General features: G+C 39.2%; 1 protein-coding gene across 1 annotated transcript in view; it reads left to right on the top strand.

The window, feature by feature from the left end:
* Positions 1 to 27,261, top strand: part of TMEM108 (transmembrane protein 108) — a 152,290-nt gene that overhangs the window by 9,780 nt on the left and 115,249 nt on the right. Inside the window, exon 2 of the mRNA XM_018555947.1 lies at positions 16,610 to 16,724. The gene's annotated coding sequence lies outside the window, so the exon portion shown is untranslated. The remainder of the gene's footprint in view (positions 1 to 16,609; positions 16,725 to 27,261) is intronic.

Here is a 27,261-nt window from a genome sequence, read left to right as displayed (position 1 = left end):
TTGTTTTCACATTAATTAGCCCATCATGTGCTCACAGCAATCCTGTTGTTTTCATTTCAACCCCAATATTCACTCTTCAGAGTACTGTTTGATAGATAAGATCAAGTTGTGTTTACTTTGAATACCCAATCCTATTCTAGGTATAAACCCTGTTTTAATTTCCCTTGCACATGATTTGGTATTCAGATTGAACACAGTCTCATCTTATTTATCAACATTCACGATAGAAAGTGAACATTGGACAAGTGGACATTTGCTTTACAAAGAACAGTTTTGCAAATCTTTAGTAAATCAACCCCCATTGTCTTCAGGTTAAAGTATCCATACCGCACACAGAAAAATAAAAATGTTTATGATAGGCAATTATTATTATAAGCACTTGAAAATACTTTTCCCCTTTTATTGCAATGTTTCTTTATGTAAATCATAATATCCAATCCAGTATCAATATCTAGTTAGGCAGTGGTGGCTGACCTGAATTTTACTGCATATAATTGCAAGAAAGAATTCAGTTTGCGTCAGCATTCATTCCTGAATGTAATAGCTCATAAAAAAAGAAAAACATAAATATTGGGCAGAATGTCATAACTCCACTTGAAGTCATAGTCGGTAAGGCGCGTTATATATATGTATCAGTTTTATGGATCTATTAATCACGAGCTACCGGCTAACTCTGTAAACAGTCCATCTCAGGCAAGTCAGGATATATTTTCTTCATGCTGACAACTGTGTATATCGTGACCTGTGATTATGGACTACAATATTACAGAGTGATCAGCAATAAATTGTTTTCCAGCAAAAATATAAATTGACCAGATAAAAATAGTCTCTAAATGTGGAGAAGTCATCCATAGCAACCAATGAGATTACATTAATTGACAAAACAAAGTGAGTTGAGAATGCTTACACTATACATTTTGTGAATATTCATCTTAATTATCCAGTCGTAGTCATGTGCAGATAAAAAAAAAAGTAAATGTGTTTGCATTTCTCATGATTAGATAATTGAAGGGAATTTTTACACAATTTATTGTGTAAACCATTATTGCTGGTCATATGCTGGTATATTTTCATATGAATGGTGATACGAAAAATCGATAATATCAGAGAGTTGACGAATGTTGTATGAAATTTTGTTTGGTTTTAACATTCAATTTTGGAATCAATGGAGTTTCTCCAACAAAAGCCACATTCACTGTTAGAATTGCGATTGTTCAAGAAACAATTTCCATCCTGCTCCTTCGATTTTTTTTGTCACCAAGGTTGAAAACAGTCATAGATTTGACCCCATTAAGAAAACCAAAAGATTTTTATTAATAAAATTAGAGGTGCACCGAAAAAGAAATTTAAAAACCGAAAAACGAAATCGAAATAAAAAAAATTGTTAGGCCGAAACCGAAAATGTTTTTATTTAAATTTTTTTAAATATTTAATTTTTATTTATTTTTTATAAACTTTTAATTTTTTTATATTTATTTTTATTTATTAATTCATTTTTTATTAAATATTTTTATTTTTTACTTTACTTTTAGGGGCTTTGGGGAAATATTTACAGGCTGAGCATGTTCGGCCAACCCGAAGCCACACGAAGCAAGCCGATGTACGGCTGATTTCAGCCGATGTACAGCTGAAATTAGCGGTACCAGCCTGAAGTGAATAGCCGAACAGTGTTCGGCTCACTTCACTTCAGATCGGTCATTCACTCGGCTGCCCTCGGCAGCTTCGTGAATAGACCCCTAAGTGTATTGTAATAGTGTGTTCTAAACACAATGACATTGTAATTTGTGTTACCACAATACATGGTGTTGCACAGTGCCGTTCACTTTGAATGGCACCCTGACAAACAAGTACAGAAGGAGCCAACAGACCCTAACTGCAGCGCACCACTACGCAGGTCATATTATTGACCTGTTGCTGTTTGTTGGCTTCCCATTTGAAATTAATAGGTTGCCCTAAACACAATGCACATGATCATACATGCTGTAGTGCACCACAACAGACCACAAATGTCTGAAGGGACCCATATGTGTAAATATGTGTAAAGCGAATAAATAGGCTCTGCTTTACAAAAGATATGCGTAGGCAGCACTTTAAGTGCACTTGTCTCGCCTGGGATCATACCCTTCCAAACACAATAAGCCCTGCTCCTAATTCTATAATGGAAAAACTGAAACTGTACTAAAAAAGGTCCAGCTGGTTCACCTCATAGTAAAACTCGATATTAAGCTTTTCTAGTTTTGCATTGAACAGGGTAGGGTTAGACTCTGTCCAGTTGTCATTACTGTGTTATCATTAGGGACATTTAATTTTACTTCCTGTCCTAAAGATGAAACCTGTCACCTAAAAGGGTGAATTTTCTTAGCATGGTCACAAACAAGCAGCAACAACCTGATTGTGATCGTTATGTATTGATTTTATGTAAGGGGATTTCAGGCCATCCCTGCAAACCAGCTGCTTGTTTTTTTTGTAAATAGCTTACAGACAGAGATTGTAATCCTACCCCACTGTTCCAGTCTAAATATGATGTTTATATAATTCACAGAAACAAACTGGCTACTGGGATTCTGTGGCATGCAACCTTGCTCTCTGAGTAGTACAGATGCCAATGCCTGGACATTTTCCATAAACCATACTATCCCACCATCTTAGGGGGCTAAGATGACATTATTGTTGTGTACCCTGTCACTTCAGGCGGTGGGCACCACATGTGCTACTGCATAATGCAATCAATTATAAAGTATAGGCAGGCATAATTCTGAATAAAAAATGCTGAGTGTGGTATGTTGACAGTGGAAGGAGATGTTGTTGGTATTAGGTCTTTTGCAGGTTCTCTGAATTAACTGTCCATATGCATGCAGTTTCAATAGCACCTCCACCGGTCTGCACCTGGCCCACCTCATTGCCCACCAACCACCCTTTTTATTTATACTGTTCTCGTTAAGTGCTCTGTGTCTCCCCCAATTGCCCACCAGCCATGATTAGCATCTCCCCTTATTGACACCAATAGTTAGTAAACAGAACCAGGGACCGCACTAAAACAGATTTCCATAGGCTCAGATTCAGGGCCATGCAGAAAACAAAGAGGATGGCAAGGATAGGTATTTAGAGAGCCGTAGAGCCATGTTTTTCACTCAAGAAGTTCAATGTTCATACGTCTTATTCTTACTCATTATAACAAATCATACTGTTGTAGCATGCCTGGAACTTCACATAATAATAATCTGAATTGACAAAAGAAATCAATTTGATTTTAATATGTGAAAACCTGGCACCAGATAATGCATTAATAAAACTTTCCATAGTCAGATAATATTTATAGGGAAACAAAAGTGATGAAAACCAAGCAAACCCAATTCAAAGATTTTTCCATTCAGGCTTGCCTTAAGAGCAACTTAGATTTCTAATTTTAAGCATCTCTTGTGATAATGCGCAAATTTCTGAACAGCAAGAAGGCAATATGAAATACCTAATGCAGTAACAGGCTATTGTTATGGCACAGGGAGATTTTATTCTGTTTCTGTGTTGGCCATTGTCAGGGTTGGGTGAGGATGGCAGATAGTCCAGGAGCTCTTGTGAGTCATGTGAGGAAGGAAAGATGCCTAATATTTAATGGTTCTTGGCCAAGTTTAGACAAAGAAGCTAGTCATAGGCAAAACAGAATATAGTCTTGTTTCATGAGTTCCCTACCTTTTGTTAAAGTAGGAGATATGCTATGCTACCAAGAGACATGGGACACCCCAACTAAGACATGGCATGGGCTCTTTTCTACCAGCATTGTTAGCTCTTTTCTTTCACCTATGTTTTCTTTATTTGCTGTCTAATGTCATTGTTCTTCTCCCCTGTTTCTTTCTGACTTTCCCTTCCTTTACCAGTGTTGGACAGGAAGCTTCTAACCTACTTTGTGCAGGCATTAGAAGTCTAAGAGCACACAGAGAGATTACCAAGGGGTCAATGTAACTGTGCTGCACTAAGGGATCAACGAACCCTAAATGCAACCGCAGATGAGCTGCAATACCCTTACACTGAAGAAACTGACTGCAAAATGTAACGTTTCATAGCAAAATGCTTGCAAACATTTAGCTTAACTGTGATATAGTGCTTTTTTTAGTGCGAAACTTAGTGGTTAATTTTCTTTACTGACTAGCTTTACTTTAGCTGGGCAACCTGTTGCTCCCTAGCGTGTTTCATTTTGCGTAAAGCTGGCTAAAGCTAATAATGTGGACAGTCATGTAGACACATCGTCCTGCCCTTCCCCCAGCTGAGCGCTGCGCACACGAGTGAGAAACTGTTAGAAATGTAAACAGCCAGCGGCATTAAAGCATACAAAAAACAATAAAGAAGCTAAAAAAATAGTCACAAATAAAACATTTAAAATAACACAAACGATTATGCCTATTGTGCCGCACATGTTACATATCACCGTGAATGTCAGAATGAGAACAATAATTTTAGGGCAATTAATTACTGATAACATTAAACTGATGAGCGGTAAAAGCTTTTAAAGCCTATGGTCAATTTTGGGTGTGGTCGTTTTCTGCGATTTTGCGCGTGGTCGATTTCACAGTTTGACATGTTTGGTGTCTATTTACCCGACGTGACCCCTTATTTTATATTTTACCAAAAAATTGGAGTGATAATAAATGTTTCATAACATTTCATAGGGAAGCAGATATTTTTTACAAAATTTAGGGTACTTTTTTTGTTATATAGTAAAAAATAAAAACCCCAGTGGTGATTAAATACCACCAAAAGAAAGCTCTATCTTTTCCCAAAAAAATGGTATAAAATTCATTTCAGTACAGCGTTGCATGACGGAATAAATGTCAGTCAAAGTACCGTAGCGCTGTATACTGAAAAATGGCCTGGCTAGGAAGGGGGTGTAATGTCATGGTCTTCAAGTGGTGAAACAGCATGTAATGTTACATCAGAACTGTCTAAATTAGTCTTTCTAAACCAGGATGCTGTGGCACTCCGGTGTGCCTTCTGGTTTTGTCAGGGATGCCTTCAAATTTTCGCACATGTGTCATGCATTTCCAAGTGCAGACAAGCCAGCCACCAGCACCATGGAAATGCATGATGCTAATCCAGGGAGTTACATCCAGTACCTCCCCGAGCATTCAGAAGAGGACAAGAGTCCACCTCTTAGACTCTGATGTAAAGGAGGGCTCCTGATTTGAAAGGGGGGGGTGGGGGACTGATGGGAAGGGAGCTTCTGATATGAAAGGGGGGACTCTAATGTGGAGTTGTTTGTGTGGGGTCCCCCATTAAAATGCATACCAAACCCTATCTAGGATAAGGATTTGTTATAGATTTGGGGGAGACCACACTTCATTTTTTAAATGTTTACATTTATTTTTTCTGCATTTTGGACTGGGGTGTCTTGAGATTTTGCATACTTTAAAAGGGTGCTGCAGCTAAAAAAAAAAAGGGTAGAGAAACGCTGCTTTAGATCGATGAATTTCAAATTCCTTATTCAATCTGGAGATGAAGGACAGACAACTAACCTTTTTTACTGATCTTACTGGAGGAAATAATGGTAAACATTTTCAGTGGGGTAGGATTGTAGATGGGAACATATACAGAAAATGCTACAGTTTTGAAAGGATTGTCCCTCAAAAGACTTTATACTTTAGGGTAAAAGAAAAAAAAAATCAGCACAAAATAAGGATTAGTGCTACCAAATTCAACAGCAGTGGTGGCAAGCACACAGTCAACAGCCCCCAAATATACATTCCAAAGTACTAATCTGTTCTTGAAAAACCACAGTACACCATAAGTCTGCCAAATATAGCAAGAGATAAAGTTAGCGACAGAAATCACTTCTCAACTCAGCGACCCTCCACATTCCACAATTATAGCTGCAGCACCCCCTATTATTCCTTAAGTTTGCTCCTGTGATGGACTACAATCGCAATACAAACTAGCAGTCCCATCAATGGAGCCGTTTTTTTAAACTTTAATTTTAATTTTCTTTCCGATTAACCGATTAATCGAACTTAATAATCGGCTAACTAATCGATTTTGAAAATAATCGTTAGCTGCAGCTCTACTTCCACTCTTATCTTTTATAGGTAAGGCTGCATAATGAACATACTTTACAACTTAATATGCAGAGTCCTACATAAACCCAGTAGTAACTGGTGTTCTTTAAGGTGATGTGTGATGGGTTTTGCAGCAAGAGGGGACGACACAGAAAAGATATAAAATTGCCTGTTTGATCTTGCCCCTAGGGACTGTGATAAATGAGGCCACCTTCTCTCAAAAGACCTATAATTTAATTAACTAAGATATGAAATATGTATTATATGCACATATATAGTTACTACAGCTGTCAAGCTTTAATCTGCTGTCTGTTTTGGAATGCTTGTAAGAATCCTGGTTGTTAAGCTTTCTTGATTAATGAGATCTAATTAAATCCATTTGAAACTGCTAGTGGCATCCTATTTTTAGAGAAACTGACCCTCAGTACCAGTGTTTTACAGAAATAGTGAAGGGCTGGAAGAAATACAGATATCATTGAAGGTACACTATAACGATTTATAGTATGACTATGCTATACATTCATAATTTTTAGTTTTACAGAAAGTGGAAATAAAATGACTGCAGAAGTTCACCACCACTTCCTCCCCTTGCTGCTACCCTACCCAAAATGACTCTGCAAACACCTTTTGACATAAATGGGCTTCATCTGGATGCCAGCAGCTTGTTGCTTCCCTGATAATTCTGGTTCTAAGCTGAGACAACCAGCCTTATATGGAACCTACCTCAGCCATGGTTCACAAGCATTTGGGTGAGAGCAGGCCATTGGTATCTGGAGGGAGCCTTGCCCTGCCAACAGGTAAGTATTTAAATTGTACTTAAGATTTGAGTTGTCTATACTGAAGAATACAATTCAGAAATGTCCCAGCACTCATACCAGCTATCCAGCAAAAAACTAAATCTACACTATTTCAAGAATTTGACATAAAAACAGAGGTTTCGTTGCATGTACTTGCTAATATAATGTGTTTAATCAAGGCCCCTCTGTGAAGTGTGGTTCCTAGGTTTGGACTAACAGAGCTACCATCTTGAGACCTATAGCAATAAAAAAATTGAGGGCAGGTATGCTTGTAGGTAGCCCATACCTCCTTGAAGGTGCAAGGACATGCCAGAAGCCCAGGGCAGCTCAATGGCAGCTGAAGATCTCCAATGTGTCACTGTACCGAATCCAGCAAGCAAAACAAAAAATGGCAACTGTTGCACATACTAAAATGCACATTCTGTATATGATAACACACTTGAAACATATCATTTCAGAAAAAGACCCTGACAGCTCATCAATTTGGAGTTCAAATCGATGAACCCCCTACTGACAACATAGTTTTTAACAGGCATTGTTGAACCATTGTAGAATTTGTACTTTTGTCGGCTAGCTGGTAAAGTGTTTGTTTTTTATTGTTCTGTGAAATGCCCTGTCAATGTGCACCTTGCAAGCTATAAATTGATTGCAGAGGTTGCCATTTCTGTTTTGGTGGTTGTCTCTGCTGACACTCTGGCGTCAATACTTCGACACTGACAGGTAAGCATATCAGGAAAGCCAGAGCAAAGCCAGAAGGACCTCAGAATCATCATAAAAGCCGAGCAACTAACATTAGCAGAATGTATTTCAGGAAATATATAGAGATTTATCTGATTTCCCCTTTGAGCTTCTTGATAGTTAAATGTTATAGATGTAAATTCCCATAGAGTTTAGGGTTTATACTCTGATTTTGTACACAGAGGTAGGCTGTTAGCGTAACACAGTCATTTTATTGACCAGCATAGCTGGGAAGCCTGCCTTCTGCAAGTTTCAAAGCTCATTCCTGCATATTGATCTTTGACAGGGTAATCAATAAATCAGTGTACTGACTGTGTGTTACTTTTACATCTTCAGAAGATCTCGTGAAGCTAGTGGAGCCAATCAAATACAATGGTGCAGATAACAATCCCACATTGATCCTTTGTAAAAGCTCCTATACTCTTTAACCCCATCTAGGGGCAATAGTGCCATGCGAAAGGCATCCGCTCAGCTATACGCAGGGAGGAACTTTGATAAATTAACTCCTTAGTGTTTAATTCACATTATAATTCATTAAATACCAAACTCTGACTAAACAGTTAAAACATACTGTATATATTGAAAGTTATTTACTTGCCAAAATACCTTTAATTCCGCTTGGCCAGTCTATTAATCAAAACAGCTCTGTCAAACTACACAGCCAGGCTGTGCACCCCCTAATACCTCTTAGCCCGCTATTCTGCATTTGAGCCATGCTATCTGATCTAGGAGGCTTGCCAAACTGGATAATGAAGGGGCAGCAGCGCAATGATGATAACATCACTCTTCTCCCATTGTTAGACAAACTGCACTATGCAATGTAGTAGAACTTGATTCTCCTAGTGTGCAAGAGATAGATATAATTTCAGGTACTTTGGCTGCTCTGTGCAAAAATGTGTAGGGAGCAGCAGAAGGAGCTACTGCGGTAAGCGAAGGACTGAGAATCTGATACTCCCAGGAAGTGTGTGGGAAGAAGATTCTCTGGGCACTGTGGCACACGATGAGAGCGAAGAATTGTGGCATGGGTGGCCAAACAGGTGAGTACAATGGGGTGAATTTAGTAAGATTAGAGCTGACCAATCAGCTTCTATCTTCAGTTGGTTCAGTTAAGCTTTGAAAATAAAAGCTAGAAGATGATTGGTTGCCAGGCACAAGTGCTCCTGATTTTGTTTGCCCAGTCTTATTAAATTCCCCGCAAAATGTCTCTTCTTTAGATAATAATATTGTAGTTTCTGGCATTGCTTGAAGTCAACACAGTATAAGCTGGAATGTATTTGTGGTTCCTGCAACCGATTTGGGGAATTTAACCTATATAATGGAGTTCTTTGTGGCCAAGTATGATTTTACAGCACTTCCAGCATTTAAAGACCTGGGATCCACTATTAAAGCGCAAAGAAAGCCAAAAGCTTTCTTTTTTGTTTTGGATAGAGAACCTCTTTCAGGTTTTAATTGCTGTCTGTGTCCCTGTTGGGGAATTTCCCCCTCTCCATTTGTCCTGGTGATCATTATCACTGAAAGTGAAAGAAAATGCCACATTTTGGGTTGTCATCAGAACAGTAAAAGATAGGAAATCTTCCAATGGGGGACTTGCTGACCACCTCTCTTTGGAGGGATTTCCTTCTCACTTCCTGTTGTGGCTATCGGACAGGAAGTGAAAGGAAATCTCCTCAATGGGACACAGACAGCAAAAAATGCTGACAGGGGTTACAACCTAACCCTCACTTACTATATCCAAAACTGCTCTAAGCAGAAAAAGAGCCTGTATACGCAAGCATTCAGCAGTTGTTAAATGATTTCGAAGGATCTTAAAGCACAATAGCAGTCTCAGTAGTATATTTGCATATAGAGTGATTCTAGCTATTTTATATCTTTTATCATGCCTTTAATGCATTCTGCATTCTCCTGCTTTTCTGGTCCTCTTGGTAATGCAGGTGATCTGTGCTAGTATCATTCGTGGTATCATTAGGATGCAGAGTTAGGTAGTTCTAAATGTTAAAGTAGTGCTCAACCCCAAAGGAGCTGATGAAAACAGGTGAAACTCGAATAATTAGAATATCGTGCAAAAGTAATTGCAGTAAGTGCTGCAAAAGGGGCCCAAACCAAGTACATATGCATGCTTATACTTTTCAGAGGTCCGATATTGTTCTATGCACAATCCTTGTTTTATTGATTGCATGTAATAATCTACTTTTTTGAGGTTGTGGATTTGGGGTTCTTGGGGTTTTCATGAGCTGTAAGCCATAATCATCACAATTATGACAAATCACGGCTTGAACTATCTTGCTTTGCATGTAATGAGTCTATCTCATATATTAGTTTCACCTTTTAAGTTGCATTAGTGAAATAAATGAACTTTGCACGATATTCTAATTATTCGGGTTTCACCGGTAGTATGGTCCCTCCTCACCGACCCACAAGTGGTGACCAATAAAACTTATTTCCACACAGAGGATACGATGCTAATGAACGTTTATTGAAGGGCTGAGAGAGAGGGTTAGGGCACAGGACACACAAGATGTCATAGACTCCAAAATTGATAGAACAAAGTGCTTGCACCAGTGGTGTAACTAGAAATCACAGGGCCCTATAGCAAAATTTTGTATGGGGCCCTGTGATTTCTAGTTACGCCCCTTGCAGAGCCCACCTGTGATCCCAAACAGCCCACCTGAGAGTGACCCTGCAGAGCCCACCAGATATATTCTATGGTGGGCTCTGCAGGGTCTCAGGTGGGCTGGTCACACCCCTGCACACCTCCTACCTGTCAGCCCTGATCCTCTGTCAGCCTCCAGCACTGCTGGGCCCTTTCTCCTCCTCCACAGTCACCCACAGGCCCCACCACCGTCACGGGGTCCCGCCTTCTCCGCTGCAGGGCCCCGCCTCTTCCACAGTCGATGGCCGGGCCCTCTTGTGCCCCGGGCCCCATATCGGCCGGTATGGCGATAGTTCCGCCACAGTTCCGATAGTTGCACCCTTCACAGATATAGGACTTTTAAGCCAATTGCGGCAATCCGTGTCTTGAGCTCCTGGCTGTGCAGTTGCTCTCTGTCATCTCCATCCTAAGCTTCACTCACTAGGCCTCAGACCCAGGCCTCAGTCTGAGCACATGACTTCCCTTCCTATGCAGCAGGCCTACAAGGGCCAGACAATTAACAGCACCCCTCTCCCAGGCAAGAGGCTTGGGGGAAAAGAGACACTCACAAGGTCAGCCACGAATAGTTATGTCCTCGACCAGCATGCACCACTGACAATGAACCTCCTAGTGATTGGCTAGGGACACAGATACACACCATATTACTGTGGCAAGGTCACACTCTTCAGCAGGCAGATACGAACAATAACAGAGAGCTTAGAAGAAACCAAATGGACAAAGACTATCAAATCAGGATCAGACTGACCAATGTCTGACAGCCCTAAATTTTTAATATATATTCTTGTATGAGGAATCTTTCACACGAATGGTCCGAATGGGTCCGCCTGTCAGTTTTCAAGACCCGATTGGATGCCCAATGTAAGTCTATGGGCAGCCTTCTGTAAACGGACAGGCGTTTGTTTACTCCCAGGATACCCCTGCCTCCAGCCAGGTACGGAAAAACAAACGAATCAGAGATCCATTTCATCAGACCTGATCGTGCCGGATCAGGGGTAATCTGATGCAAACGGAAACATGTCCATTTACATCTCATTCCCCATAGTCCAACATGATGTCCAGTAATTGCAGTTTTTTCTGAAGGACCTCTGCTCTATACTGCTGTGATCAGAAGAGGATCTGTGCATGAATGCTCTCCTGATCATCCAATGTAAAAGGGGTCTTAGGCAAGGTGGCTACACTAAGATGACCTAGTTAGTCTCTTCTCCATCTTTCAGAGATAATCCCACAAAATGTCTGGTTCTAAAGTCACCTATAATGTAACATGACAAATCACTTGGGATTCTTCAGGACCTTTAACAGGCATGCAAAGTCATTGTCAGATGTGGCATGCTGAAGAAGAGCGTGATTGTGCCAGGTGGAGTTACCATGACAACCAGTACATACAAGAGCAGGCTTCTGTTGTTCTGTATGCATGCGATTAATCCATATACACCATCAGCAGGCATGGTCATTGAGGGTGGGGAGGGAGGAAGCCAGAAGGATGGCATTGACATCAGTGAAGAGGAGAGCAGTTAAGGAAAGCTAATGTCATATTGTTCCAAAGGCTTCAGTACTTTCTCAGTCACTGTCCCTGGACACGTGTGCAGATCATGAATTCTGACTTCAATCTTTCTTTCTAATTTGCAACTCAAGGTAAGTGACTCAGAAAGTATTGTGGCTAGAGACAACCAGAAAACTGGTATTCTTAAAATGAGGTCAGGAATGGCAGCCCTGGTATTTCTCTCAGTAAGGGGTTCCTCTAAAGCAGAACTCCAGATAGATTTAAAAAGCAAAGAGTAAGTGTTGAGCTCATCAGCCTGCTGCTTTTCTTTACTGTCCAGTCACAGGTTGGGAAAAGACAAGAACTGAAAGTGTTACTTAACTGCAGCAGAGAAAAATCAGGTCTACTTCCCTGCCAGAGACGGCTGCACTATGTGGTAGAGCTGTTTACAACTTGATACTGGATGGACAGACATACAAATTCATTTTCAGGTTAAACAGCCCCCTCATGGGCTGGATTTTTCCATCTGTGTATTTAGCTGTTTGCATGGAATTCAGCTTTAAGTCTTTGAATTTGGAATTGAATCTTACAGAGCAGTTTTAACTTCCTAGTTGAGCATGCACCCTATTACACAGCATTTTTGTGTATGCAGCACATCCTATACTACTATGCTTCACAATTTGATTTTGAAGCTCAAGAAATTTTAGGCTTGAACATATTTTTAGCCAATAGTTATTAGGAGAAAGAGATGCCATAAAATTGCATGAAAATGCGCATAATGCTAATTTTTAAGGTACTCTCATTAAAGTATATAGGGCCTAAAATGTACAATTCTGCCTTATATAATACAAACTCATGTATTTTTTTGAGCTACAAGTGACACAACACTCGAATGTGAAGGGGCACCATTGAAAATAATAAGATGTTGAGCATTGTTGCACTTCAGGAAAAACACAACAAAATACTCAGGTCTGCAAGAAATCAATTGGAATGAACTATATTCACATACAAAATACATGTAAAGGCATCACAGATGCTCCATAAAAGCATTACAAATGTATCGTACACGTTTCAGATCCAGTGGCTTTCCTATAAGCACTTGAATGCATGATTTCTAATGGCTAGATTTGACATGATTCCAACTTTGGTGCCGATGTACACATACCCTAACCAGAGATCACTTCCAGCCATCTAGACTGGAAGACTTATTTATGTATTTATTACAGGCATGTATATTGTGCCAACAGTTTACACAGTGCTGCACATTCACATCAGTCCCTGCTGTCAAGGAGCTTACAATCTAAGGTCCCTCTCTCATATGCATACACACACACACACACACACACACATTATATACTAGGGCTGATTTAGACAGGAGCCAATTAACTTATCAGCATATCTTTGGAGTGTGGGAGGAAATGCACAGGGAGAACATGCAAACTCCATCCAGATAGTGTCCTGCTGAGGGCAGAGGTGCTAAGTCACTGTTAGGCTTTCATGTTTTAATACCTATAGTCTAGAAATGCACTTTTGCTGTTACATAACAGTACATTGATAACAATGTCTCAAAGTTAAGATGGTGTTGAGTGATTTGTATAATTTTGGTTGCTTTATTTGTTGTTTTTATTTGTACATATTACCTATGCTTGCAGATTTACAGAAGGTTAGTGCCATTAAAGTGTATCTAAAGCCAGAACATTTTTCTAGTTTTGGAGATTGTGTTAAAACCCCTGTCAAGATTCTGTTGCTGTGACTCCACTGGGGAGAGTCATTTGTCAGCTCACGGTCTTCTCCCTGCAGAGAGTAGTGACTGTTAGTCACCGCTCAGGGGCGTCCCGTGGCCGAGTGTCACCCAGAGCAGAGACCGGCTGACGCCCCACCGTGTCATCATCGTGCATGCGTGTGACGTCGCCACGCACGTGTCCCCTCCTCTCTCCTGACACTGTCGGGCTCTCGGTCTATGACCGAGTGCCCGACTTTTAGAGTGGGTGACACCAAAATGACTGTCAGTCATTTTGGTGTCACCCCTGCAATGGTGTCACCCGGGTGCGGGCCGCACCCCCTTGTGACGCCACTGTGACCGCTCCCTGAAGGATTCTCCCTTCCCCTCTCACTTCCTCCAGTGCTCATTGGAGGAACAGAGGATGAGGGGGTGGACACAGCTGAGAGGCAGAGAGGCAGAGGTAGAGAGGCAGAGCCAGCTGTCAATCAGGAAGTGGGATGGATCCTGTCAATATTGTCAGGATCTTTCCTGGCTGCAGCACGGCTCTGTGCTATCAGCAAATAACGGGCAGTAGCCTGCTAGATGCTGACTTTGGGTCACAGGAGTACATTAGTAAATGTACTCCTGTGACTCAAAAGTGAACTAAAGCCACACAAAAGAGATTTGGCTGTAGTTCCCTTTTAATGTTTGTATTCATCAAGCTGTTTTACATTTGTAATATAACTGGCATGAAGGACCCGCTTTAAATCCTTTAGATATACTCACATAACATCAGATTAGGCAGACATGTGGAGCCAGCCTGCTGACTTTTTCATACTGCAACAAACCTAGGTCACCTCTGTGCCCCCAGCCTGTGCCTGAACAATGTAGAAGCAGCAACAGACAAATAAGTTAACCTTTCTGCTTTCTTCTACTATCGGCATGTTCCTTGTCCACACACAAGCATGCAGAACACCTGATTGATTCCACCCACTGCCCCTTGTTCTTCTAGTCTGAGTGCTGCTGTATAATAGGGGATTACAAGAGGTAGATAGCAATTGAAATTCAGAAACTGACCTTAGTTCTATTTCATTTCATTTAATTATTTTAATTAACTGCATACATTGATTTCTTTTTAACTTTCAGCCCGGAGCTCAGCTTTAACATTACCTTACCAGCAAACATAGAGGGGCCTTTCAGCATAATAACTGAGGCCCTTACAATGTAGCATTTGTGTTTATTCAGAATAGCGTTCAGTAAATAGCTCCTAATGCACTTGACAAGGTTGCCAGATTCTCCAGCTGGATAATGCTGGCGAGGCTTCCTTAACAGCGCCCTTACCCTTTTTTCCCCAGATTTCTTAATCCCTGTAAAAGCCTCAGAAAAATGCACTCATTCCCCTGCTTGCTTCATTGTGGCCTGTTAAGCAGTTTATGTAACAATTCTTGTATAATGAATGGGCTATAGCTTGCTATTCATTGAGTGCCGGAGATGTGTCCCTCTGTAGAGCAAATCAGCATCATTCAAATTAACAAGGATGAAAACTCAAGTGCATGAAAGCACATCCATTCAATAACGTCATTGTGAAAGACAAATGGGAACTATCAAGTGGTCGTCACTGCCAGTGGTTAAAAGAGCAGAACAAAAAAAGATATCCTGAAGCCCATCCTGAAGGGTAAACGAGTGCAGATTATGAGGTTTGTGTACACAAAATGTATGTTATGTAACTTGTACTAAGTATGTAATGCAGTATTTATCATTTAATGTTTAGTAAATTTAAAGGAAAATATAAAATAGTGGGGTCAATTTTAAATTATTTTTCAAATGTTAGTTTTAATATTCTTATACCGATTCCACTGGTTTTATGCTCCTGACCATTCACAAAATGTAGTCTGGGGCTGTGTGTATTTTGAATGGCCTGGAGAAATGGCAGGTGCGTACATGACCACTGTGCTGGGGTCTACCAGAGCTGCGGCGCTTACATCCGAGTGCTGGAAGGGGGCTTTGAGTCAAAAGAAGGTTTAACAGCTTTAAAGTATTTTTAAACATATTTTTCAGTAATGAATCCAGATCAATCACATAGACATTGCCCAGCTTAGTATTTCTTTACGTTTTTGCTCAAGCACTTACTCATGGCTCCAGGTCTCTCAGTTCAGCTTCCCTGAACTTCCTGTCCAGTAGAAACTCATCATGGCAGCTTTCCATCTACTTGCTTGGATAATGAAGGAGGGATAAGAAGGGAGGAAGGGGAAGTAGAGAGCAAGGGAGTGGCTTGACTTGCCCTGCCTGTGTGTTTGTGGAAACATTCACAGCTTATTAGCACACACAAGGATGGCTTCATAGGACCCTGCAAGGGAAATGAGCCACCCTAAAACAGAATATCAGGACCAGTGCTCAGGGGATCAGCTGATTCTGCAGGAAACTAACAAGGTTATTCACGAAAGGGTAAAGAGTTTGGAGAAGTGAACAATCTAGGCCAACATAGCTGATTTGGAAAAATCCAATTCAGCTCACTTTCCGGCTCAGCTTTGTTGTCCTAGATTGTTCACTTCTCCTGCCTTCTCCAAACTCTTCACCCTTTTGTAAATAACCCTGTAAATCTTTTAAACACCAAGAGGCAGCCTCCATTATAAGGGATTTCATTATTAATGAAATAGCTCAAAACATTTTGACTTTAACCCCAATAAGCTTATTTTGCCTGGAGTTGCCTTCAAGTGAAAGGGTTTGCCTAGTTTTGCCATTCTTGTTCCCTGGCTTCGTCTAGCAATAACTTTATAAAAGTTTACAGTACTGTTCCGTGCTGGATGATCAAACCTAAAATAATTTCTTCTAGCTGTGTTTTTAATTTACTTAGGTTTTATTGTAGAAAATGTAGCCCTTACTCCCACATCATCCGAGTTAGTCATACTTCCCCTTGTTCTACACATGAAAGATGTCTTAAAACTTTGATGAAGACATCAAAATCATTGTCTCACCACGCAGATCATTTAATTAAAACAAGACAAAGAATAAAATAATCTGAGATCTTTGGGAAATTGAAACGACTCCTCCCTCTTATTTTATCAGTCACAAGTGAACCATCTGAAGAAGAAAGGTCTTAGCAGTATTGATTAATGATCTAGAAGGTCCAAGAGTAACCAGTGGAGCTGTGTACACATGCTGAATATGTCTGCCTGACTTGCATCTTTTGTTGTACTTTAGAACACACCAAGTTGTGGACTGAAGCAATGAGGATCCTCCACCAGCAGATGAAATGAAATCAATAGATTATGCTAATGTTCCAGAGCTGGAAGCCTTCTATACATCCCACTCAAAGGTAAGAATCAATATCTACTATATCAAATAAGCAACTGTGCACTTTTATACTGCATCAGCCTTTCAACAATCCATTTTAAATATTATATTATATTTAGCCCCATTTATACAAACACACAGAGGTCATATCTTTAAAATACCAAAATGTGACTTTTATGTGTGAATGTTACAAATGATGCATTCAGACAAATCTCTAAACCTTTAGATTGAGCTGGTTGATTGCTGGTGTGTGTGAACCTATACAGAAGGCACTGAGTGTTTTAACATACACCATCTGCCCAAGTATATACCTCATGTAAACATCAAAGAACATATATATATGTTCATGTACTTCATGTAAACATCAAAGAACAGATTCTTTTATTTGGTATCCGTGTCAAACACCAAAAAAGTGTTTGATGCATGCTAAACAATTCTTGATCGTATATCTAAACGTTAGCAGCTTTATATTGAAACACAAAGGATGTTTTGAGGAAGGATACTCTTTGTACAACAATAAAATATCTAATAAATAGCAATACTAGTCAAATGTAATTTGTTTTTGTATCACCTGGTGTTTGTGTTTGATATACTTTATTACTCAAAATAAGAAACTGCAGAAGTGACTCTATTTAATATAATGAGTTTTAGCATGATTGGATAAAGTCTACTTTTAAAAAAAATAATAATAAATGCACACATACTCATAAAAGAAAAAATGTGCATTTATTTTCTTTTTTCTTTTGAGCCAGTAAAGCACTGAGAGTCGCTCTTGCTGACTCTTCATCCCATCCCTGTCTATACCAAGGTACGGACAGGGCCGGCCCGTCAATGAGGCAGCCTGAGGCAGTTACGTCAGGCTGCATCTGTTGGGGGCAGCCGTATGGTGGTGAGAAGTGGCAGGGGGGCGGCCAGGTGGTGGTGAGTGGTGGCCACAGTGTCCCAGGTTGCTAAGAGCTCTTAGCAACCTGTGATGCTCTGTGTGGTCTCCAGCCCAGCTCACTGACATGACCAGCTGCCAAGAGCTGAGCTGGCTTGCATCCTGCGAAGCTCCTGGCAACCAGTGATGTCAGTGGGACTCCAGAAATAGCTGCTGACGATGTCCGCATTTACCCCCCTGAACAACAAGTGACCCAGTGACCAATAAGTCCCTTGAGAACAAATTTGCACATGTTTGGCAGATAAACATGTGGAATAGTTTTGCACATTGGGAATATTTGCGAGCATAATTAAAAGAAATGAACATATTTACCTTCCAACAAATGTTGTGGTGGCTTCCAGTCTGTGTAAGATGTGGTGCTGTTTTTGCCCCGCCCTAAAAAGGGGATATGGCCTTATATCGTTCTTCCTGTGACTCTACTGCGCATGCCCTGTGTGGTTAATGTCTGTTTCAACTTTGTGCATGCGGATAGGCTTCTGTTAGAGATCAAGAATGAAAATGTGCAACACACATATTTGTGCGCTACTGGATGTTATGGATTGAACGTGAAGAATTTCTATTGGAACATTGACTAGCAATTCCATGTGCATGAAAATATAAGTGAAGAATAGTGGACTTATAGTTGGGGGGAAAAAAACAAATGAATAAATAAATATATAAATTCATAAAACATGAATGAATATCTACATTTATATGCAGGGTATGAGAAAACATGGGAGGGGTCTCCAGCAGAACACTGAATAAAAGAAATAAAAGAAATAATGAGTCACCAGTAGAATTCCGAATTCCAACTTCATATTCCATGTTTTGAATTCCATGTTCCAAATTCCATATTCCGATTTCCATATTCCAAATCCTAATTTCCTAATTCCATATTCCAAATTCCAAGTACAGTATTTTGTATTCCAAATTCTGTATTCAGTATTCCGAATTCTGTATTCCATATTCCAAATTCCGAATTCCAGATTATGAATTACAATTTCTGTATTCATAATTTTGTATTCCGTACTCCGTATTCCATATTCCAAATTCCATATTCCAAACTCTATATTAAAAATTCTCTATTCCAAATTCCATGTTCCAGATTCTATAGTACGTATTCCAAATATTATATTTCCAATTCCGAAATCCAAATTTCATATTCCGTATTCCAAATTCCATATTCCCTATTCCAAATCCGTATCCCAAATTCCGAATTCTAAATTCCGAATTCCGTATTCCAAAACCTGTATTCCGAATTCCAAATTCTGTATTCCGAATTCTAAGTTCCATTTTCTGAAATCCCGTATTCCAAATTCGATCTTCCGAATTCCATTTTCCGTATTCCATATTTCAAATTCCATATTCCTTTTTCCGTATTCTAAACTCCATATTCCAAATTCCCTATTCCGTCTTCTAAATTCCAAATTCTGTATTCCAAATTCTGTATTCCAAATTCCTCATTTTGTATTCCAAATTCTGTATTCCATATTCCGTATTCCGAATTCCGTCTTCCAAATTCTGAATTCCAAATTTTGTATTCCGTATTCCGAATTCCGTCTTCCAAATTCTGAATTCCAAATTCTGTGTTCCGTATTCTAAATTCCGTATTGGGAATTCCAAATTCCTTTTTCTGAATTCCATATTCTAAATTCTGAATTCCAATTCCATACTCCTAATTCCGTATTCCAAATTCCATATTCCCAATTCCGTATTCCAAATTCCGTATTTCAAATTCTGTATTCTATATTCCAAATTCCATATTCTAAATTCTGTATTCTGAATTTAAAATTCCGTAATTAAAATTCTGTATTTCAAATTCCATTTTCCAAATTCCGTATTCTGAACTCCAAATTCCATATTCAAAATTCCGTATTCAAAATTACATATTCCGTATTGCAAATTCCAGATCCCAAATTCCCTTCTCCTTTTTCCAAATTCCGCAATACGTATTCTGAATTCCGTATTCCAAATTCCTTATTCCAAATTCTGTATTCTGAATTCCAAATTCCATATTCTAAATTCCGTATTCCAAATTCTGTATTCCGAACTCCATGTTCCAAATTCCCTATTCCGTCTTCTAAATTCCAAATTCTGTATTCCAAATTCTGTATTCCAAATTCCTCATTTTGTATTCCAGATTCCGAATTCCAGATTTCAAATTCCAGATTTCAAGTTTCCCGAATTCCGTCTTCCGAATTCAAAATTCTATATTCTGAATTCCTAATTTGTTTTCTGAATTTCATTTTCTAAATTCCATATTCCCAATTCCATATTCCTTATTTCGTATTCTAAACTCCATATTCCAAATTCCCTATTCCGTATTCCAAATTCCATATTCCTTATTTCGTATTCTAAACTCCATATTCCAAATTCCCTATTCCGTCTTCTAAATTCCAAATTCTGTATTCCAAATTCTGTATTCCAAATTCCTCATTTTGTATTCCAAATTCTGTATTCCATATTCCGTATTCCGAATTCCGTCTTCCAAATTCTGAATTCCAAATTTTGTATTCCGTATTCCGAATTCCGTCTTCCAAATTCTGAATTCCAAATTCTGTGTTCCGTATTCTAAATTCCGTATTGGGAATTCCAAATTCCTTTTTCTGAATTCCATATTCTAAATTCTGAATTCCAATTCCATACTCCTAATTCCGTATTCCAAATTCTGTATTCCGAACTCCATGTTCCAAATTCCAGATTCCGAATTCCATATTTCAAATTCCATATTCCATTTCCCATATTCCAAGTTCCGTATTCCAAATTCCGTCTTCCGAATTCAAAATTCTATATTCTGAATTCCGAATTTGTTTTCTGAATTTCGTATTCCAAATTCCATATTCCAAATTCTGTATTCAGTATTCAGTATTCCAAATTCCATATTCCAAATTCTGTATTCAGTATTCAGTATTCCAAATTCCATATTCTAAATTCCGTATTACAAATTCCATATTCTGAACTCCAAATTCCATATTACAAATGCCATATTCCAATTCTGATAGAACTACAGTAGAACTACAGGGGGGAGGTTATTACACCCCTGACTAAGACTGCACAGTAGCTAGTGGTCTAACAGAAAGGAAATAAAGGAAGCAAAGGGCAGGAAGTACAGGCTTCTACCATGGATTTCTGGAAGACTACATTGCTATGCAGAAGGGTAAGCACATAGCTACAGTAGCTGACATTTTTTTTTCCTGGAGTTCATCTGCCCACAATGCATTCAAGTACCTTAAATATTAACATAAATGTATCTTATTTGTATATAACTGTCCTTTCTTCTGGAGGGTGGCTACTTTTGTTCTCCATGGTCCCTGTGTGTGTTGTAAAGTAGCCACCGCTCCAAGCTCACTCCTGTGATAGACTATAACTTCAATACAAATTAGAAAACTAAACATGAGATTGTAGTCTATCATAGTAAATTTTCTCTAACTGGTGACAATATTTACCAGGACAAACAGAGGTGGAATTTGCCCAAAGGGGACAAAGACAGCAAAGAAAGAGAGTCTAACCTTAGACTTTAATGTGATTGGTTGCTAGTGCTTACAGTGTTTTACACATTACTGTTGCTCTAGCCACTTAGGTACAAATAGTTATTCCCAGTAAGAAATTATTCTGTGATTAAACAATGTTCAATACAGCTAGAACCATGAAATGTAAGAACATTGAAACATTCCAAGCATTTTATTTTTGCTATATTAATTTAATGCTGTTCATAAAGTCTATGCATCTTCAATCATCTGATAGCTGGAGTCACAGTCAGACTCCTGAGGGCATTCTTGCATTCTGTTCTGTACCACATTTGGCCCATCCAGATGTTCAGCACTCATGCTGAACTTTTTAATCACTCATACATTATAAGAAGTTGAGGTCTGCAGCATACATATCCTGATTATCTAGAAATAATATGTAAAATTGCCCAGTCTGCCCTATAAGAGGGATCTGAACTAGTATGCCTCTGAGCAGCATTCGGCTCGGCTACCTCTATTCTGCTCGGTACCTCTGTGGTACGGAGCAGAATAGAAAAACAGTTAAAAAAAAGTACGGGCTATAGTGAATACTGAACCGAAGGCCTCCCGAAACCAAAGCTAGCCGAAGGATCAGCCGAAGCTACCGCTGGATCCTTCGGCAGCTTTGTGAATAGACCTCATAGTGTGTAGAATGAATACATAGGATATCTTAAATAAAAGAATCAAAACATAATGTGGTTCTAGTCTTCCAAACTCCATCTGTAGTATCCATAAAGAAGAACTCCAGGGAAAAAATAATTCTTAAACCTTGCAGTGGGGCTACCCCTGCACTGCAAAGGTTAAGTGCTCGTTTTGGTCTAGGCGCTAAAAAAAAAAAGTTATACTAACCCGAACCTTGGAGCCATCTGGCTCCTACAGTGCACCCTCCAGCCTGTCTCCTCCTATGCTACAGCTGTGATATGTCTCTCGGTGTCCTTACATCCTATACACCATGTATGGAATGTGAGGATTCAGGGACCTTAGACTGCTGCAGAGGAGGGGGGGGAGACTGATAGGACCAGTCTAGGAGCAAGCCAGCTCGAGGATTGGGTGAGTATAAAGTTTTTTATTTTTGCACCTAGAACAAAACAAGCAGTTAACCCTTGCAGTGTGGGGTGTAGCTCCACTGCAAGGGTTAGGAAAACATTTCCTGTAGTTCTTCTTTAAGCCATGATTGGATATCAAACCATGTTTATTATTATTTTATCCTTCTCTGTTTGCTGTTACAGGATAGGATGCTAATATTAGCAGATTAATGCACTTTTCTTAACTAGCCTCATAATACGAATGTAGTTTACAATTGTGAACATTTTACAATTTTAAAGTAATAGTTCCGTCTTAAAGTAGAGAGCACAATATGCTTACTATTACCTTTATTACCAAGAACACTGTCTTCTGTGCCCCTCTCTGGTCTAGTTTCGGTAGAGATTGACTCTCTCTAATTTCTAATACATGCCAGCTACCATTCCACTGTCTAATAAAAAGGCTTCAGTGGCTATCGAAGGCACTTTTAGTAGACAGAAGCCTGATGTAGAAGCCTAGCCATGTAGTCAGGGAAATTCAAACTCCAGCAGCAAAGTGAAACCAAAATCAAAGTGGAGCACAGAAGCGACCTTTCCAGTAATAAAAGTACGAGCATCTTGTGATGTCTGCTTTTAAATTGTGTTTGAAATAGAGTTTTATTTCAGCTTATATATGCAAAGGATACCACTGTGAAAGTAGTTCCAGAGTATTAAAGTTATGAAGCCTGTGTGTTCTTTTAAGCATCTGTGAACCTTAATCTGCATTTGTTTTTCTATGTGCCATTTTTCAGAAAAAAAGATTTATTTGTACAGATTTTAGTTTGCGATACCATTGGTTTACGATATCAGAGGTCAAGTGTGTCTGTGAACTAAACTGTTTGAACTTAATTCTCAAAAAAAAAAAAAGGTTTTTAAGTGTTTAGCTGCTATGTAGGTGTTTCTGGAGACCACAATTAAAGGGCTGGGCCGCCCAAAACTGACATTTCAATGTAACTATTATTATTATACAGGATTTATATATAGCGCCAACAGTTTGTGCAGCGCTTTACAATATAAGGAAGACATTACAGTTACAATACAAACCAACACAAGATGATAAGTAGGGCCCTCCCAGTGAAAGCTGGCAATCTACTGTAAAAGGCAGGGGCAAATGAGGTGGCAGAGTTGTGGATGGCTTTGTATGTGATTGTTAATATTTAAAATTGTATCCTTTGGGTACACGTGGAAGCCAGTGGAGGGATCGACAGAGGGGAGTTGTAGACCTAGAGCGGTTGGTTAGGTGGATAAGTCTAGCAGCGGCAATCATGATAGACTGAAGGCCGAACAGCCTGTGTAGAAGTAAGCCAATGAGGAGGAAGTTGTAATAGTTAAGATGAGAGATGACAAGTGAGTAGATGAGCAGCTTTGTGGTTTCATTGGTTAGGAGAGGGCATATTTTGGAGATGTTACAAAGGTGGAGGCGGCAGGATTTTGGATAGTGCACAGATGTGGGGCAGAAAGGTGAGGTCAGAGTCAAGGATGGGGGTAGAGGCTCAAGATTTAAATCTCCTGATGGTTTCTTATATGTCTATTGTCCCCTTTAGTAAACTTTCTGTACTTACATTCATGGCTTGGTTCACTTGGTGTGGCCATGCTGAGGGCTTTTTCATTTATGTTATAGAGAATGCAACATTCAAAGGTGGGCTGGAGCTCTCAAAATGCTGAGGTGGACAGGAACAGAATCAGGAATTATGGAAGGAAGGTCTCCCTATAGAGTATTCAAGGCTGATGTTCACTTTTAAAATATGATCTTCAAGGATGTGTTGTAAATAAAACCAGTTAGTAAACTGCACAAGCTCTGCACTAATGTACATACCTGAGAAATGCTTACATTTGCCAGGTCTGCCCCTTGCATGCTGAGATGCACAGAATGGAACATAATCTTATTTTTGTCTTTCTATGTACACATGCATTTAAACCAAATGCTTGGTTAAGAACCATTTTTTTCTTTTTTCTGTGTAAATCTGACACATGATTTGTCAAGGAAAAATAGCTCTGGGTTGTACTCTCCAGCTATCAAACATTCCCCCATGTATTAGCAGTCTCTCAGAAAATATTACATTATCAAGTAAACTTTGTGAGGTCAACTGTTAATTACAAGGGCATGAAGAGATGTAGTCAGTTTCTATGCTTGGATGTGGCAGTGAAGTGCCGTAGAAATTCTTTTTTTTCAATCAAGAATTTTTTATTTTGTTTTACAATACAAAACAGTAGTCCAACATAGCAGAGACAAAGGTTCACATATGATGGTAAGACATGGATAGTTAGCTTCCTCGACTTTCTCTGCATAGGCACTGCTACTGTGGAAGCAGTATATAACGGTTTAAAGCAAACAGTGGCCAGTAAACATTTCTATGATCATGGATCTAGTAGAATTAGTAAACTGCTAATATTCTAGACATGACAGAAATAAGTGTAGATGAATGTGGGGGGCCGCGTACTTCCTGTGCGCCACCCTCGTCGTGCGTCCAGGTGAGGAAAGGGTGAAGGGGGGAGGGAGGGTCGGGAGGGAAACAAGGTCAGCAAAAGTGCTTAGGTGGGAGTGGGGGTGACCCGATGGAGGTACAGACCCGGTATGGTGGTATGCGGTACGAGGCCCTCACCCCCGGATCAGAGTGCCAGTAGTCTGGCATCAAGTGAGTGCGCCTGTAGCCATAGAAATTCTTAAGACAGGAAGGTGAATGATGGAGACTCTGAAGGGGCAAGATCCTATTGTATACCGTTATAATTGTCAGATTTTGGCATAAAGCATAATGAGCTATCCTGATAAATGGAGGAAGCAATTTACCATGTTTCATTCTATAGCTTCTGTCTCGCTCACACTGTCTACGGTCCTTTTTATTGGCCATTTGTTTTCCTGTTATAAACTGCACTTTCATGTCCTTGTTCCGTGTTATTGACTTGACCACTGCATTACAAAATGAAAGAGTAAAGCGGGTCACTCTGGGTAATTCATGTATCTTCATTTTCTATAGCTGGAACATTTTTTCATTTTTTTTTTTACTGTAGTTATATAATACTGTACTTTTTTTAATTACTAAACTACTCAAAAACGGTGCCAAAAATGTAAACTCACCGCATAGTAGAAGGGTTCATATTTCAGATCTACTCCCTACGTCTAAAGAAGAAATATAGGATTTTTTTTACTTACCTGTAAAATCATTTTCTTGGAGTACAGTACAGGACAGAGGCAGACTCAAAGATGAATGGATAATATGGTGGTATGGTCAGGTACCTTACACAGGTAAGTCAAAAATCCTGTGTTCTTAATCGTGCAGTACAGAATGCAGGCAGATTCACAGATGACTATGATGTCCAAAAGCAATAAAACAGTGGAGTGGGTAACAGAACACAACTGCCTGCGTAGGAATAGAACAAACTCAAGTAGCTTCCTGTAGAACCCTCAGGCCAAAACTAGCATCTGCAGATGCTTGAACATCCCCTTTGCAGAATTCAGTGAATATATGAACAGAAGACCAGGCGGTAGTTTTACAGATCTGCTAGACAGATGACTGATGACTAAGGGCCCAGGAAACATTTACAGACCTTGTAGAGTATGCCTATACAGAGTAAGCCTGAAGAATTACCTGTCTGATCCAGCATGAGATTGTAGAGCGAAAAGCAGCAAAGCCCTTCAGGGAGAAGAAATAAAGAATCCAACTGTCTGAATGGTACCGTAGCAATGAGATTAATATGTATCATCTTAGCCAATGCAACATCAATTGCTAAGAGACTGCTATATCATGTTTTGTAAAATGGTACTTTTCCTGTATTGCCATTTACCTTTGCAGTAACAACTCCACAGAAATAGAAAAAAGCAGGAGCCTGTAGAAGAAAAGTTAGTAGTAGGTATAGGATAAGTTTTTAGAACCTGATAAAACAGGATAGTTTTAAAACAAAGGTTCGCCATATAAACTAAGTGGTTTTCAAGGTAAACGTCTCTCCCATTGTGTAGCAAGGTCAATATTTCATGCAGACAATATAATTGTATCCCTTTTCCATCTAACACCTTTTATAGCACACAACTAATTAAATGATCTATTTTAGAGAATTACTAAACAAAATGGTGATTTTCATTTGCCTCTAACCTTTGAAAACTATGTATATGTAATAACTTTAATGATTTTAATAACAATTAGAAAGCCAATAGTAGAAAAAAATTAGATAAGGGCTCCCTGATTTTTGTTGTAAATGCATTTTAGAAAGATTGTTTATAGTTAAATCTATTTGCGTTTAGTAACTATACAAAATTATACTGGACAAGGAGTAAGTGACACATTAATATATTGAAAAATGATAAACACAGATTAAGTTTTCAGATTCCCAAATATCTATCATTTTAAGGAAATCAACAAAAATATTTATGATACTTTTTGGATTTCATGTAAATTAGCACAAAGTCGGTACAACACTCCATCATTATTAAACTTTGTTAACCAAATGATTTTTTCTTTTTTTGGGGGGTTGCAAAGGTAATATGGAGACATATATACATATGAGTTATTACTTGTCTGTAATATATACATTTTGCAGCAACGTTGGCTTTTACATAAATAAAAAAATGAATTAAAACACAGAGGAGGACATTGGCTTTGGCTTTCTGTTTGAAAATTAGTTTTAAAGTTTATTTGATAATATAGTGCAAAGCCATAAATCCCACTATTTCAGTTATATTAGCTTAGGCTGTGGAAGAGTTTTGGTGATGTTCTACGATGTAAAAAAACGTGTTGTTTCTCAAAACCTAACTGCCTCCCAACCTAATGTCTAGTCTTTCCATGGTAACATACGGTACAGACAGCATGGGTATACAGAGGATGGGAGATGCTGTGAAACCAGAACTCCAGCCACAAATAACTGTATAAAACTGAATATCCCATTTGAAGATAAATTACCAAAACTAGCTTTTGCTGCAATATCCACCTTCGGTCCAGAGATTTATTACCAGTACTTTTTTCTCCTGCTAGATGTCCTGAGTCTAAAGGCAGCATCATTTAACTTTTTTCCTCTGGGCCAGAGGCGTAACTAGAAACCCCAGGGCCCAGGTGCAAAAAACCATTAAGCCCCCCCCCCCCC

The sequence above is a fragment of the Nanorana parkeri genome, unplaced genomic scaffold (assembly GCF_000935625.1).
Source record: "Nanorana parkeri isolate BGI_ZX_2015 unplaced genomic scaffold, ASM93562v1 scaffold219, whole genome shotgun sequence".
Taxonomy (NCBI): Eukaryota; Metazoa; Chordata; class Amphibia; order Anura; family Dicroglossidae; genus Nanorana; species Nanorana parkeri.
The sequence above is the reverse complement of the archived record's forward strand: the minus strand, read 5'-3'. Positions and strand labels throughout refer to the sequence as shown.